The following is a 17,742-nucleotide window of genomic DNA, read 5'->3' on the forward strand; positions in this document are numbered from 1 at the left end:
CAACTGCTTCTCAGTTTCTTGGAGTGTAGGACGGGGCAGACGTATTCCAAGTGGTAACATCTAATTGTTTAACACTAGTTTCTCCACTATCGAAATCTTCCGTCTGTGTAGCACTTTCTTTCCTCCTCCAATTGTAGTTACCTCTATACCGGTTATAGCGATGTGGGGAGAAATTATTATTACCATACGAACTTCTTCTTTGGAATGGCGTTCTTCTTTCTTCTCCAGAAGATCGCTGTAATCCCTCGCAGTTCCTTCTTCTGTAGAACCCGCTTCTATTTTCTTCTCCTGAAGGATTGTTACTTTGTCGAGCTCTACCACTGAAGTTCTCATTATCAGATCTTCTGTTACCAGCAGGCACCTTCGCTGAATTGGGTTGATTACTGGAGAACGTCAATTGCCTAACTCTAGCTTGGTTGCTTCTTCTGTCCTCGAATCTCGGGTTTTCTGTCCTCCATCCGTCGAGTTGCTCCGAGGCTTCATATCTTCCCAAGAAGCTGGTAAGTTGGTCCATGTTGCGTGGATCGCGAGTAAGTACCAACTGACGCACTCGCAGCGGAAGTTGACTAATAACTAAGTTCAGCGCTTCGCTTTGGTCAACGCTATCCACAAGATTACAATAAGAGCCATATGTGTCCCAGCAATATTCTTCAAGTGAGAGGCCACAGCTCCTCGAATACCGTTTGTTTCTCAGCATCTGCACTTCTCTTTGCTTGGCATCAGCAGAGGCATATTGTTTTCTAAAGGCAGCACAAAAATGTTCAAAAGTCTTCCACTTCTTCTCATTTGCAACAAACCACGCCTTAGCCTTTCCTACCATAAGAGAGGGCAATAACTTCAATCTAAAAATCATAGGGACATTCATTAGATCCAGGTATGTTATTAGCTCTTTTAAATACCTCTCAGCAGAGACAGTATTGATCTCTCCAGCAAACTTTGAAAGAGCGTTAACATCAGACATGCGAAAAGATTTGTAGGAGCTATTCTTATATGCATTGTCACGAGATATCTCATCCTGTCCCAATCTCTCGGACTTTCCATTATTATGTCTCTTCCTGGGCTTTGTAATTTTCCTAGTTTCAGTTTCCTCAGAACTAGAGGAAACTGCAAAGCAAGAACTTGACGAGTAACGATTTCTTTTCCTCATCTTCCCCTTGGAATCACCTCTAGTTGTTGAACCGTTCATTCCCGGTTGAAATACAGCTTCACCATTTTGAGAAGGTTCTAGAACCCGACAGCCTGCCATTAACATCTGTAGTTGATCGACCTGCCTATCTACAGATGCGACTTTCTCCGTAACTTCTTCAAGTTTCCTTTCTTGCTTTCTCTGATTTAGCTCTAAATTATCAAGTAATTCTGAGGAACCTTGTGTTGCTTCTGGCCTTGCAATTATTTCAACACTCTCTATTCGTCCCCTCAATTTCTCAATTTCATTTTCCATTTCCTTTTCTTTAGCTTCTCTAGATGTTTTCTCCTGTGTCAAGTCTAAGTTCCACTTTTCATAATCCTCCTTTTGTTTTTCTTCCAGCTTTAGTATTAATTCAGCTACTTGCTGCCTCTCACACGCAATTTCCTTCCTCAGAGTCTCCTTAATTTCTCTACATTCCTTTCGCCCCTCTTCTATTCTAAATAATAATTCTTCCTTATCTTGGCTGAGCAGCTTCATCAATTCTCCTCTTTCTTCGTTCCTTTTTCTTTCTTGTTCATTTCTTATCCTTTCCTGTTCATTTCTTATCCTTTCCTGTTCCTCTTTATCTTCTCTTCTGATTCTTTCTTGTTCATTTCTTATCCTTTCCTGTTCCTCTTTATCTTCTTTTCTTATCCTTTCCTGTTCCTCTTTATCTTCTCTTCTGATTCTTTCTTGTTCATTTCTTATCCTTTCCTGTTCCTCTTTATCTTCTCTTCTGATTCTTTCTTGTTCATTTCTTATCCTTTCCTGTTCCTCTTTATCTTCTTTTCTTCCCATTTCCATTTTCTCCATCAGGGTTTGAAACAACTGTTCCAAACAAGGACTTCCTTTGTTACCCTTCTCTTTACAAATAAGACATTTCAATTCTTCCCCCTTATACTGCGATTTTGGCAAAGGATAACCAGCACAACGTAAGTGGAAGCTTCGTTTACAATCGTTGCACTCAACCTCTTCATCGTCAGCTTTCCCTTTATCGGAACAGCAAATTAAAGTATCCATTTTTAACTTACGACGATCACTTCTTAAATTATGCTTCTGCATACCCTACTCAAACACATTTATCGAGTCCCGCGTTGCGGCGCCAAAAAGTTTACACCTGCTACGTTCCCCGGATAATTCTCAAGGGAACTACTTACATTTATTGCTCAACTGCGAGCCTGAGACTTATCAGCCTACCATGAAGCCCTCAGGTTGTGGGAAAACCGATAAGGATATGCTTACATAAAGCTTACCAACTCTCGGACACAAAAATATAATTAGAAGTCAGTTAATGTTAATATATTAGACTTGAACTCACAATTAAACTCCTTATTAGAAACAAAAGTGTATTTAGATCATAATTGTTCTTCACTACACAAATTACCACATTCACATTTCCAAAATCACTTCCATTATTCCAGAAACATCCATAATATCTCTCACCTCACAACTTACAATCAAAAGTTTTAAGGTTAGTCCATAACCATAAAAGACTACCCAATTGAACAAAACAAATTACGTCATAATAGACAATTAACATTTTAAACATATCAAACACTTAAAATGATACAATAAGTGGGTGCGTATCAGATTGTATATTCAGAATCTCGTCTTGGAGAAAAAGGTGCTTTTGTTAAGTATCCCGGCACACCTGGATTGTGGGAACTGATGACTAGGAAGAGACCTGGCAGCTATACAGATCAAGATTATGAGTATTACAAAGAAATATTAATAAAATCAGATGCTCTATACCAGAACAATGATCCCACACAAAAAAGAGTCAAGTTTAGCAGTGGAGCAAAATACAACAACTTAATCAAGCCCATATGGTCACACATCAAGACAGGTAGTGGAATCAAACAATACAACACCCTGCCTAAAGAATTTGTGTGAGTTGATGATGTCAGGAAACTTGTAGATAGGTTGCTGGTCATAGCTGGGGAGGAAAATGCTGGCAACCACAATTTTTACAATGAAAAGGTTGGAATTATGGACATGATAAGCACCAAATTGTCTAATTTTATAGTGAATGACACTAAGGGGATTGGATATCTTATAAAAATAATTAATACTCTACCACCTAAATTTTGGAATATTTCTGAGGGTCGGGGGCTGGTTAATGACATCATAAACAAGCTGCCATTTGAACTACACATTCCAGGCTATCAGTATTGTGGTCCCGGCACAAAATTGGACCATAGATTAAACAGAGGTGATCCTGGTGTTAATCCCCTAGATGCTGCTTGTAGAGACCATGACATAGCATACAACACACATTCTGATCTTGACAAGAGACATGTTGCAGACAAGAAATTAGAAGAGGCTGCTTTTGGTAGATTTGTAAGCAAAGATGCTTCTTTAAGTGAAAAAATAGCAGCATTGGGGACCACCATAGCTATGAACACCAAACAAAAACTGGGGTGGGGGTTGTGAATATGTATATAATAAACCTACAATGAAGGCCAAGGGTGTTATGTATCAAGTACCTTATGCAGGTCTTAAATCTCTTAAAACTATCGATAGAATTTTGACCAAAAAGCAGCGCAAGAAAAAAAATTCTTGTATTGCCAAGGGCCATGGTATGAAATTGTTGCTTAGCACCCCCAATTAAAAAAATTACAACAATCTAGAAAAAAATCACATGTAGGGGGTTTCATATTTACTATCCCGGCCATCTTAGCAGCACTTGGGGCTGTTGGGAGCTTGGCTGGGGGATCAGCTGCCATAGCAAAAACAGTAATAGATGCCAAGAAAAATAAGGCAGAATTAGATGAGCAGAGGCGCCATAACCTGGCCACTGAGAAACAAGGTAAAGGTGTTAAGAGAGCCATGAATAAGTTTAAAAAAACAAGAGCCGCTTACAAACCAAGATATTGAAGCTTTAATCAAGCCACTGGGCATCAAAAATTTTAGAGGTGTGTACATGTCTGATTCTTTACCAGAGCAACCACTCAACAAAGAGTGTGGCATTGTTAATTTGGATAAGTACAAGAATCAGGGCACTCACTGGATCTGTTATGTTAAATATTTAAAAAATAAGGCATTTGTGTTTGATTCATTTGGAGGTGTTCCACCTGAAAATTTAATAAAATATCTAAATTCAACTAATCTTTATTACAATAATGCCCGTGTTCAAAATTTCAAAGATGTTAATTGTGGACATTTGTGTTTATCTGTTCTTAGATATATGTCTCAAATAAATAAACCATCAATTGAAGATTTTCAAAAAGCCTTGTGGTATTTAAAACATCATGGGGGTATTCCATCTCACCAGCCAAAATTCAATATTGAAACTCAAATTACATGATGATATAGTGTATCCCAAAACAATAGCTCTCAGAGCATTTTATGGCATGTACTTGATCCCTAATATTACACACCACAACAACAAAATTGCAGTAGGGGATCAAAAAATTGTCATCACTCCAGGGCAATATAATCTATCTACTCTAAATGCTCAATTACCCAGAGGTGTAGTGTTAAGTCAAAATTCTGTCACTCACAGAGTAGAGATTGGATCTGCTACAGAGACAGTGGATCTGGGTACTATAGGAGAGCTGTTAGGCTTTGAGAACAACACAAAACTTGAACCGGCCATCAAACACACTGCTATTAATATACCTAAATTCTTAGCCATAGAGACTCTGAATATTCTCTGTAATGTGGCCGAGGGTATGATCACCAAATCAAATGGCATAGGCACTCACAAACAAACTGGCATCATTGCAACATTCAAACCTAACTCTGAATTTATGGAACCCATCATCTACAATCCATCCCCAACATTATATTTTCCTGTGTGCCATAACAGAATAGACTATATTGAATTGATGGTCACTAATGAAAAAGAAGAATTAGTTGATTTTGCTGGAGCCACAACAACTGCAATCATAGAAATTAATATTTAAATAAAAATACATACAAGAAAAAAATGGAAAATATTGAGAGTTATGAGCTACAATCATTCCCCCCAAACAGGAGGACCTTTGCAAATTTAAATCAACCCAACACAGAGATTGAGGTTGATCTTGATGTAGGGGATGGCTTTATACACCCTCACAGAGCAGATCTATACATCAAATTTGATGTTGTAAAGCTCGATGGTACCGATTATCCGGCAAACACAAATATAAGATTGGTGGATAATTTTGTGCCACATCTGTTCTCTGAAATTGAGATCAGAAAACATGGTGTTGTTATAAACAGAGTGGATTATCCGGGTATTACCTCCACAGCTTTGGCCACACTAAAATTATCCAAAACCGAGGCTTCTTACTACAAAATAGGTGGATTTGAGGCTGGTGATAAAATTATATCTAAAAGCCACACTGTACTGTTCCCCATGCGCCTGTTGCCAGGATTCTTCTCAGATTACAAAGATATTATGTGGAAGGGTGGTTTAAGAATTACATTTAGAAGAGCTGCCAATGATAATAATGCTTTGATGAGGTACAGTACATTAAACTCTACAGGGGAAGCTATGCCTAATACCCTACCTGATGAAGGCAAATGCATTATTCAGACTATGGAGCTAAGAATCCCGGTTGTTGATTATGAGGCCAGCTATGCTCTTAAATACAAAGCAGGTATAATAAAAAATCCACAGATTCCTTTACAATTTTATACATATCAATGTGTACAGAAGCCCGCCACTGGTACTTATTATGAGTTTGATGCTACAAATTCATTCTCCAGTATACAATATGACATGCCGGATTTTGTGGTGGTACTGTTTCAGACTGGAAGACACAATAATCAAGAAAAAAATTCAAGTAAATTTGATAACTGCAACATCAAGAACGTATATCTTAAAAATGGCAGTGTGTGTGTGTGGGTGGGTGGGTGTGGGTGGGTGTATCGTGGCCTAGTTTTAAGTGTGGCCAAAAAAAATATCAAGAGGGGCATATTTTTAACAAATTTATGGACAACAATCTCACAGAATTGCCTTTTATAAGTGTAGGCAAATCAACCTGAGGGGGGTCATACTTTCCCGGGAAATTCCCGAGGGCATTTTTACAAAAATCTTGGATTAGACAGAGTTCCACACTTGAGCAAAAAGCTCATATGGGCATGTTGAGCTAGTTTTAAGTGTAGGCAAATCTGCCTGAGGGGGGTTCATACTTTATCGAAATGGTTATATTGTATTTTATACTACTCCGGGACCCCTGGGGGTGTTCTTTGAGAGTGTCCATCAATTTGATCACTCATTCTTATGGTCCCGATTAGCCAAAACTGGCAGAAAAGCGAGAATCAATAACAAAAATGAAACAAAATCAAAAACCAGCGAAAACACCACGTCGCATACACACACACATACAATTGCCGTAAAACATCGACGAATTTCCACAGCGTGTAGAGAATATCAATGCGAAAAGCTTTGTAGTAACTCTTTGTTCGTTAAGGACTCGTTTCGAAGCTACTGGACTTCCAAAAAGGGCATTTTCTATCCTGGATATATGCAACCGTGAAGCTCAGATTCACAATCATTGTTGCCAGTGACAGTTTTTTTAAAATATTGTTTTATTACTCCACTACAGACAGACCGTGTAAGTAATAAGAGCAATGGTTGCCTTTAGGAGTGCAAATACCTATGGACAAACCACACAAAGTCCATCTTGACTCTATAAAACATAAAATTTCACGTGGAACATATGCATGGATGATGACGCACACATGGTTTTCGGAGTAGATATGAATTAAACGAAGCAACAGTGCCCTCTGCAATACTCTCTCCGCTGACATGATATTAATTCCGTAGAATATTATCGCTTTTAGTATAGGCTATCAGACAGAAAGAGAAATGTCACTGGCAATCTTGAATTTGCATCGCAAGGTTGCATATATACGAGATAAACATAGAAATACTGCTTTTTCTAGGTCTCGTAGCGTCCAAACGAGGCATCAATGAACAAAACGTTACCAAGAGAATTTTATTTTGTCCTCTATAGCCTACGATGTGAAAGTTTGTCCGTTGTATGGCGACACCCTGTACACACACACACACACTGAAACCACGAATCAGATACTAGTTAATTGATTTATACCCCCTTAACCCCCAACTATCCTGGATAAGATAGAAATAATCATAGCCTACAACCTTAGTGATAAAACTGAACATCGTTTACTTTATATAAAAAGTACAGTGGGATGCATAAGTATTACCAAGCAAATTGTCCATCACCACGTTTACTCTTTCATTTACGGAACGAAAGCTTCAAGAATTGGAACTAATCAAGCTCCCTACACCCTCTGCAACAGGAAACGTAGAAATATATTCCATAAAAACATGTAGGATGCAAGGTAAAAACGATTGAAAATAGTCATGGACAATTTGCAGCGAAGTACTTGTGCATCCCTCTGTACCCATTCTGGAAAATTGTAATCTCTTCGCAGGTAGAGTGAGATTATGTTCATAAGATCTCTGGCTGTTCTGCATTTGGAGCCTGGGAACGAGTCACAACTCTCGCAGCACCCAATAAACAAGCGAGCCGCTGACGTCATCTCAAGCCAACACCTATTCCTAACCCTCTTGCTCATTCCCTAGGCTGTTCGTACGCTCGCAAGTTAGACTCGGACAGACAGCTTGGGATGTTCGGAAAGTCATATCACTCTACCTAGCCTCGCTCAGTGTTGAAAAAGACTGACTTCTACTGGACATATAGCTCATGAAAGAGATGCTAGAACTTTAATCTAGGCCTATTTATTCGTTCCTCCTATATCGAAAGCCATTTAATTAATGACATATAATTCATTGATAGCGTTGCTGACTATTCAGACTATTGCGTGGTTTCGCTGAGTTGCACATTAATAACAATATATATCACCTTGTCAACCACGGTAACTTTTAAGAATAGTTAAATATTGAATTCTAGCGCTATTTAATTTAAATGTGCGTATGTCATGCTATTAATACTTTTAAAAAATATACATTTCCCAGGAATTGAAGTTTACTTCTCTAGACACTAAGGCTCTTCTTATTTAATTATACATATTTAACATCATTACTGCCATCTTTTAAGCACTTCGGAAAGTAATTGTGTATATCGAATTACTTTAATCGTTATATTCTGCGCTTAACTTCAATGAATTTTAATTACTCCTAAAATGTACTTGTTGGGAAAACTAATTGTAAGAGATCTGTAGGAAGGCCAAAACGAAGATGGACCTGAAGGAAATCGGTAAGGATGGAAAAGATTGGATTGATCTTGCCCAGGAGAGGGACAGATGGAAGGCTTGTGTTGCTGCAGCCATACACCTTCGGGTTTTAGAAGGCTAGAGAGTTAAGACCGAATCACACGGAACTGGATTTCCAGTAAGAATGCCCTAGTTAGCGGTGGACTGGCTACCCATCTGCTAGTTTTCGCCTGACACGATACTTGTTAACGCACTTGTCGATAGACTTTTGTTCCCGTAAGACATTACGCAGCAGACAACCCAAAAGATGGACGAGCGATTTGAAGAACGTTGTGGGAGAATTAAAAAATTAAAAAGAAAATTATGGACAAGATATTGGTTCGAAAGAATATATAGTAATCAATGCGTACTGAACAAGCTTTTTAATGAACTCAGGTATGCATATTCACACACGAGATTCGCAGGTTTCATTCACAAGAAATATGTTGCTCAAAATATATATCAAACTTGTAATAAGGATTTTTCATTATCGACTAATCATATTTGTCACACACAAATCTCATGGCTTTGCATAAATATCTAAATATTAATGAACTGAACGCGAATGCACATATTTTATTGAGAAGCGAACGAAAACAACCAACACTCGGAAACAACAGACAAAAAACTTTCCTGTTGAAAACCCACAGATTATCTTCACATGGTCAAACTTCTCTCTGATTGGCTGTTCCACAGATCCGGTCGAGGAAAGCCAGTTGTAATTAGAACATTTCCTATTCCTCTAAACCAGTCAAGCAGCCAGCCCGGCCGCCATGATTTCCACCCAGGTAGTCAGTTTAGCACCAACTTACTGGAAATCCAGTTCCGTGTAATTCGGCCTTTAGTTTGTTGGCCTACAATTTACGTAAGTCTTGATCAAGAAGTTAATTTTTGGTTGTAAGGCTTTTCCTCGAATACATCTTAGGAAAATTCTTAACGAATTTCTGAGTTACCTATCAACGTTCAGTTTTAAATTTTTATAACTCCACTTTTATGCCCAAAGAGGGACTCGACCTACAGTTTAAACTAGAATCTGAACAACTGAAGAGCGGGAAGCACAAGTATTGCTAAGCAAATTGTCCAAAACGATTTCCATTAAGTTTCGTCTTGCATCCTAGGCGTTTTGAAGGAATAGATTTTAACGCGTGCTGGTGTGACGTCTTGTTACAATTCTTGAAGCTCTCATTGCGTGAAACAAAGAGAATAAGTATGATAATGGACAAATTGCTTGCTAATACTTTTGCAGCCTACTGTGCAACCGAGAAGTCGACAACAAGTCGATGTACCCGTAAGGAATACAGAGGACTACTAACGTACATGAAAAGAACATTGGTACACGACTTATTGAACAACCCTCGTATATTCTGCATGCTAACAGATAAAGACGAGGTGATTAAAAACAATGTTTTTAGTAGCAGGTGGCGCAAGAACTAGAAGAAGAAAGAGCAAAATACTTGACTTACAAAGTGTCCAATTGCACTTGAGATGAACAAACCGAGACTAAAGGAGCAAGGTGTCCTTTTATTTACACCGTCCCGGCCAGGCTCCATTACTAACTCCTCCTTACACAAGCTTCAAGACACTGAAGCTCATATTTCATTCGCAGACCGTCGGGTACTGTCAACATCAATCATATTTTCACACATATTTCTTGGCGAGTATTTAGCCTTTCCTCATTTATCCTTAGTTCCCTTTTCCACCTGTAGATGACGTCAGTGATGTTGGACTGTGCAACTCATCAGGTAGAAATTATCTTGTTCTGCTAACAGTGTTGGCGGATCCTAACCACGCTATCAATAATCGGGTCGTTAGTATTCCAAACATTGTTAGTCGCAGCAAAGCTGCCTTGCCTCGATTAGTAACCCATTACGTTGATTTATGCACAATAATTCACGGGTTAATATAAGTCCAACAACCGTTTGCATTTTCTGTTTGTCTACTGAAATGTGATTTATACTTAATTGGCAATGGAGGAGGAGTGTTGCTGGTCCACTACATGCTGTTTTATACTAAATTAGGTTGGCTGTCGCTCCGGGCGGGTTGCGCGCCATGGTGAAGAGGAAGTGTTGCCAGATAATGAAGCGAATGCCTTCCCCATCTTAACTGCTCTTTTCCCCTTCATGTTAATTTCGATAGGAGGGAAGGATAAGCCCAGCTTGTTTCAGTTTCGAACCGCTTCTTAACGGACCGTGATCAGTGGCGGCGATGCTGGCATCGGGGCCCCATAAGTAAGAACCCTTTTAATCGATTTTCATACCTTTCCCCTGAACTTTCAAGTACCAACACAACGATCTGACAAGAATTCTGACCAGAACGACGTTAACATGCAACAAAAATCGATAAAATTTTGCAAACAATACATTGAATTCCATGCTTATAGGAAGTGACGTCAGAGCACACGTCATGCTAGCTCTTGCTTGTTCTCGAATTCGTGGTTAACGTCCAACAATTTTTATTTAGGAACGGATCTAAATGCAGTCTCTCAAGAAACACAGTTGGCCAATCAGAGAATATGCTATTGAAATCGATTATCCTCAAATATAACGAGGTACAGTATGCTGTTTATTTCTATTCTGTGGCGAAGAGAGAAAAACGTGGTTGAGATGTGCGAGAAAGAAAATGTACGTATTTAATCGCAATTATACAACAATGAATAATGTATATTTCTATAGCAGTGAGTGATGTGAAATTAACAACCGTGAAATAGATGTTGATGTTGATTTGAAATTTGTAGTTTAGATAAACAAAATGAAAAGGATATACAGTACCTATTTCTTTGTGGAAATGATATTTAATGAAATAATTTTATCATTACGATCACACAGTTTGTCTGTTGTCTCAGATTACATTTATAATTCTGATAAACATCTTCCTTTGGACAGATATTGAATATCCATGTTACGGCTGATCTATTTATTACTCTGTTTTGCCGTACACACTGCCATCATTCGGTAAAATGTGAAATTATTGTCAAATTTTTCTTTGATCATGTACTGGTGCAATTTCAGACTTTATAGGATTTCAAACATTGTTCAACGGCTTTCAATTGTCGATATTGTTGGGTCATGAATGCTCTGTTTCAATGACAATTGAATGGTACAGACGGTTTTACATGCTTACATATTCTGTGATGAATGTTTGTACTTTAATAGCCTGATTACAACATGATCGAGCTTTATTTAGTGACTTATACTCCATAGTTTGTGGTTCCTGTATGACAATAAAATTTATACATTGTCATAACAACATTTGAAAATGCTTAGGCTAAGTTCAGTTCCACATATGTGCAATAGTTATAATAATTTAGTCATATGATTGCTCAAAATGTATTCATATAATGCAATTAAATGTCTGAAATTACTATTTAAACTAATTTTATTAAATATGATGTTTAAAAAAGCCAATTTGCATATCATGACAAAATTATCAAATTGTGCAGTATTTTGAATTCATATTCATAACAGTTATTTTTGACTGACAAAATGAAAAACAAATATCTTCTATCATATGTGTTCTTTCAGACAAGCAAGATAAGTTACATTCAAATTTATAATTAAATTTATTGAAATTGTGTACATTTGCATTGGCATCAAGGTTTATATACAAAGGTTAACTCTTTAAAGTTGTTCAATGTATAATATGATGTCATTCTTGGTATTTTGTATCAACATTCAAAAAATGGTAATTGTAAATATTAGATAAGTATATTGTGATATACATTGTAAAATAGCTGTAACAGAACAAATATGTACATTTACTACACTAACATTCAAGCTGTTAAGCACTTATTGACAAAAATATAAAACAAAAACAATTGAAGATAACACATACTAAAAAATCGGGCTTGAACTAGTTACTCTGATACTAGTTGTCTGTGACTTTGGAAAAATCTCATGATGGAACAAAGATAAGTACAGATATAGCAATACGGCATTGATACATATTTGTACAATTATTGTAGCTTTTAAAGCATTAAACTTGACAATTTGATAACAACTTAAATGCTTAAGCTATATAGAAGCCTTTTATGAATCTTTAGTGAACTTTGATAATGATATAATCTTTAAAAAAGATTGGAAAGTTTTGGAATGGCACTCCCATGTATAAAATATGTCATGTTGAATTTGAATCAGTGAATATGTATCTGCTTTCATCTTCGTGAACAAGCAAGCTTATAAATGCTACAATTCCTCAAATGAATACTTTAAGGAAAGTTATATAAAGTGACAAACATATGTTCAACATTTGGATGTGATTTAGCCAGATGCTGAGTTTTGAAAACTGAAGATCAGGATTGTAGAAAGCCTGGATGAGGAAATTGGCATGTTGAGTATGCTCGGTGGTGGAATGTATGCATGCTAAATTATAAAAACGAGGACTTACTTTATCTCAAAAAGAGATAATAATATAAATATTTTCTTCTTATAAATAACACTTATATGTTATAAATGTTCTTGTTTATAAATGCATAATTTGATTCTGTTGTAATTTTTGTTATTTCTATTTTTTTTAATCAATATAATAATTATAAAAATATTTATAATTGTTTGAGTATAAAACTATTTATCAGCATATGTAAATTGAAATTTCCTTTTCAATATAGAACCATAGCTTCCTATTGTGCTAACTGAGTTTGAATTCAGACCGACGGTTATACCTGCGACACAAATGGGAAAAGGACAGGTAAAAATATGAAGATAATGATAATCTTAGCTGAATATGGGTTATTGAAATTGATATTTCTTTCAAATTGAAACAAAATCCTTCAAATCCTACAATTCGTGCCTTCCTCCAGTATTAAACATTCCAAAGCCATGCGAAACGTGATAAGCCTCTAGATCGCAGATAATAGAATTTTTAGAAAAAGCAAAAGGGGGAGAATAACAGCGAAACGAAACTTTAAAACACGAAAAATAAGATCAACCTGCAATTTTATCCAGTGTTTGCTTTACAAGAGGAGCTCTATTTGTTTCCGTCCCCCCACCAGGTGTCTCTGCTCGCATGAGCTCAAATGGATTTCTGGATATCGTCTGTGAAGTGTAGGTGATGAGGAGATGAGATTTTTTTGTTTGTTTCGCAATCAGGTATTTCTGTTTGCATCCAATGAGGGGAAAAAACCTTGGTCATAAGGCTTCGAACAGGTAACGCTGATAACATTTTTTTCCATTTGCAAAGGATATCGTGGAAGGTTTTTTCTGCAAATACCCCATAAAGCTTTGGGGCGGGATGGATCGTGAATGTAGTGTATCATCTTATTTGTCCAATCACGCGCGGAGATGAGGTTTTCTGTTTGAGTGCCAGGGAGATGTGCGCTCAGATTCACGACAGATAAGAGCAGATAACTAACAAAAACGACCTCATCCTTTGCACTGCGCGCAATGGAATATGTAGAACTCAAAGGCCAACGGAAATAGTGCGAAAATGGCAATGTTTCAGAAACACATCAATTCCATCTTTGGAGAGAGGTGGAGAGAATGAAGCAAAGAGAAGGCAAGAGAGTGAGAGATAGAAAGAAAAAGAAATAGTCAGATGGGGTCAGTGAAAGAGAAAGAAGGGAGATAGAATGAGAATTAGAGAAGAAAAGAGAAAGTGTAGATAGCAGAGAAGAAAAGGGAAAGTGTAGATAGCAGAGAAGAGAAACAGAGAAAGGAAGGGGGAGAGAAAGAATAAGAAAAAGAGAAAGCAAGGGAGAGAGAAAGATTAATAAATAGAGAAAGCAAGGGAGAGAGAAAGAATAAGAAAAGGAGAAAGCAAAGGAAGGAGAAAAAATAAGAAAAATAGAAAGCAAGGGAGAGAGAAAGAATAAGAAAAAGAGAAAGCAAGGTAGGAGTGAAAGAATAAGAAAAAGAAAAAGCAAGGGAGAGAGAAAGAATAAGAAAAGAGAAAGCAAGGGACAGAGAAAGAATAAGAAAAAGAGAAAACAAGGGAGAGAGAAAGAATAAGAAAAAGAGAAAGCAAGGGAGAGTGAAAGATTAAGAAAAAGAGAAAGCAAGGGAGAGAGAAAGAATAAGAAAAAGAGATAGCAAGGGAGAGAGAAAAAATAAGAAAAAGAGAAAGCAAGAGAGGAGAGAAAGAATAAAAAAAAGAGAAAGCAAGAGAGGAGAGAAAGAATAAGAAAAAGAGAAAGCCATGGAAATAGAAAGAATAAGAAAAAGAGAAAGCAAGGGAGAGAGAAAGAATAAGAAAAAGAGAAAGCAAGGGAGAGAGAAAGAATAAGAAAAAGAGAAAGCAAGGGAGAGAGAAAGAATAAGATAAAGAGAAAGCAAGGGAGAGAGAAAGATTAAGAAAAAGAGAAAGCAAGGGAGAGAGAAGGAATAAGAAAAAGAGAAAGCAAAGGAGAGAGAAAGAAGAAGAAAAAGAGAAAGCAAGGGAGAGAGAAAGAATAAGAAAAACGAGACCGAGCGGGAGAAAGAAAAAGGAGAGAGAGAGGAAATGAGAATGAGGAGAGAAGAGAAAGACAAAACAAGAGAGCGATAGAAAGAGCAAAATACAGAAAAATAGAAGAAAATAGAGAAAGAGAGAAATGAAGAGAAAGACAACAGAAAAGAGAGAACGATACTCTCTTCTCTCAATCGCTTTCTCTTCTCCCCTTGTTTCCCTTTTCTCTATCCTTTCTCGCTTTCTCTCTCTTCTCTTTTTCTCTTAGAGACATAGCAAGGAATGGTAACGAGACGAGAAAGAGACCACGCCCTTGTAGAACCTTCGTGAGAGACAAAACTCTATAAAATTGAGACGAGGCTTCGTGTGCTATGTTGATTATTTCTAGATAAGCCATCACTTCGTTGTTATTTATTTGTGTCAATTATGAGCCTATGATGAGCGGTTGCATGCATTCAGGATAAAATTTATTTCTTGTGTGTGTTTTTAGTCCACTTTATGCACATATAGGCTAATCGAGACTGGGCCTACAGTTTACAGTGGGATCCAAAACCACCATGAGTCGAACCACGAACCATTTAATTACAAGGCGACGACGTTACTACGCCATCGGAGAGTCAGGATAAAATGTTCACATTAGAGTATTCGTAGCGTCGAAACGAGGCATCAAACAACCTCTAGATCCGTATTATACTGGGAAACGTTCCTATCTGAGATCTCTCGACCTGGAATCGACCTTGGGCCTCCACGGGCATCAAACCCGGACCCCTTGATTACAAGGCGGCGACGCTACAACTGCGAAGCCTGAAGTCTAGAGAATAAAATACAGCAGGAAAATCAATCAGAAATTGTAAATATAATTATTCATATCAGTGAAATGATGGTGATTCTGGAGTTGGCAACCTGTTTTCTTATGAGATGGCAACCTGATTTCATATGAGTTGGCAACCTGATTTCATATGAGTTGGCAACCTGATTTCATATGAGTTAACAACCTGATTTCCTATGAGTTGGCAACCTGATTTGCTATGAGTTGGCAACCTGGTTTCCTATGAGTTGGCAACCTGATTTCCTATGAGTTGGCAACCTGATTTCTTATGAGTTAGCAACCTGATTTTTTAGGAGTTGGTAAACTTATTTCTATCCATAGCCTAGGACCACGTGACATAGTGAGATTGCTCAGATCTTGGACTCAGTATACACCACTGATTATATATATATATATATATATATATATATATATATATATATATATATATATATATATATATATATATATTGGAGGAGACACGAATGGAAGGAGTGTTCCTTCAAGGATAACATTAGCAAAGGGATCTCTTATCAATTGGCAACTTCACAAAAATGAGGGAAAAGTCTCCGCTCTCGAGAAATAAGGGGAAAAAGAAGCAATTTGATAAATATCGCAGACAAAGGGAAACGGAAAACATAAACGAAGTTCAACTGATACATAGGGCTGGCGAAAAAGGGAGAAAAAAAGGCAGCATCCAGAAAGTTTTCGCATAAGAGCTCCTAACTGCGACGCTTAGAAGACAAATCATATTCCATTTGTTGGTTGGAAGCAGAGTTGCCAACACCAAACTGACAATGGTTTCTTTTCGATACGCTGTTTGGGTGTGCGTGTGTCTGCGCCTTGACACATTATTCTTTCGGGGAACTAGGGTGGATAAAAATCATGATTTTTTTTATTTAAGAAATCATTTTTGATGATTTTTTTAAAGTTTAAATCCGATTTTCTTATTTAAATCCATTTTCTTATATTAAAAAGACGCTTAAAATTGCTTGTATGGTTTTTGGTACCATACATACAGACATATGTCTTTTTTATATGAAAAGTTTTTTTCTGGTAAACGGCCTTGTAAAACAGTTTGAGCATTTTTCAGTATGAAACTATAATAATTTCAGAAACTTTCTTCCAGTGAAAATAAAACATTCTGTAAGTAGAGGAAAAGGTTTAAATATGGATCCCCCTTTATATGTTGTCATTTTCGGAGGAAAAAATTAATATATCAAGCACCTGCCTTTAAAATACATATGTATGAAATATATACTTAAATGTAATAGCATGCTAAAGTATAGAAGGTCTCCATTTTTTTTAAAAGAAAAAGCAATTTCCAAAAAATGGTAAAATGATGTATTTGAAAATTGTGGTCTAAATATGGGCTACTAGTGGTAATATCACAAAAAGCAATTAAAATTTAAAAAAACAGTCATTTATCGCTAAAACATTATAAAATTCATATTTATGAATAATCTGTTGTTTTGAAAATCACGCGGAATGGGATAAATCGAAATTAAGAAAAACATCCAACTATTTGTTGAAAATGTGATCTCAACATTAGATAGACCTCATGTCATAGCCCATATTTAGACCATCACGCTATTTTTCTTCAATTTATTTTCGTTCTCTGTGATACATATTTCACAAACAAATCATGGCATTATAAAAACCCACATTTGTTTTATGAACCGCTCATATCATAACCTATACAATTTCTGAGAATTCAGAAAACGCTGAGTTAAAACATACCTGCAATAAGTTTTCGGAGGTCGCAATTCTATAACAGCGTCCAAGGCCGAAACTAACCACCACTTTCTCTTGCGAATTGGCGCGGCAACCTTTGTCCTTGACAGATAACCAGTTCCAATAGCTTCTGCCAGGCTGCATCACCCGGGAGCGCTGATAACTCCAAAACCCATATTTAAACCTTCGTCCATATTTAGACCTTCTCCTCTACTATATAATTGTAACATAAAATATTTTTTATAGTATTTGTAGCTGAATTTTGGCTATTTTTTAATGATAATTTGCAAAATATCAGCTGCCATATTTATTTACAATTCAAAGGTATAATGACACTATTTATGGTTTAAGATGATTAGTATTTTGTATATTATTCTACACAAAATGTTTGCAATTTTTGCCTAAAACAATTATTGAATTTTAAATCAAGAGAAATGTAATTGTTTTTATAGTGTACATATTACATTTCCTGTTATATCTT

Source organism: Lepisma saccharinum, chromosome 19 (genome assembly GCF_977018435.1).
Source record: "Lepisma saccharinum chromosome 19, izLepSacc3.1, whole genome shotgun sequence".
Lineage (NCBI taxonomy): Eukaryota > Metazoa > Arthropoda > Insecta > Zygentoma > Lepismatidae > Lepisma > Lepisma saccharinum.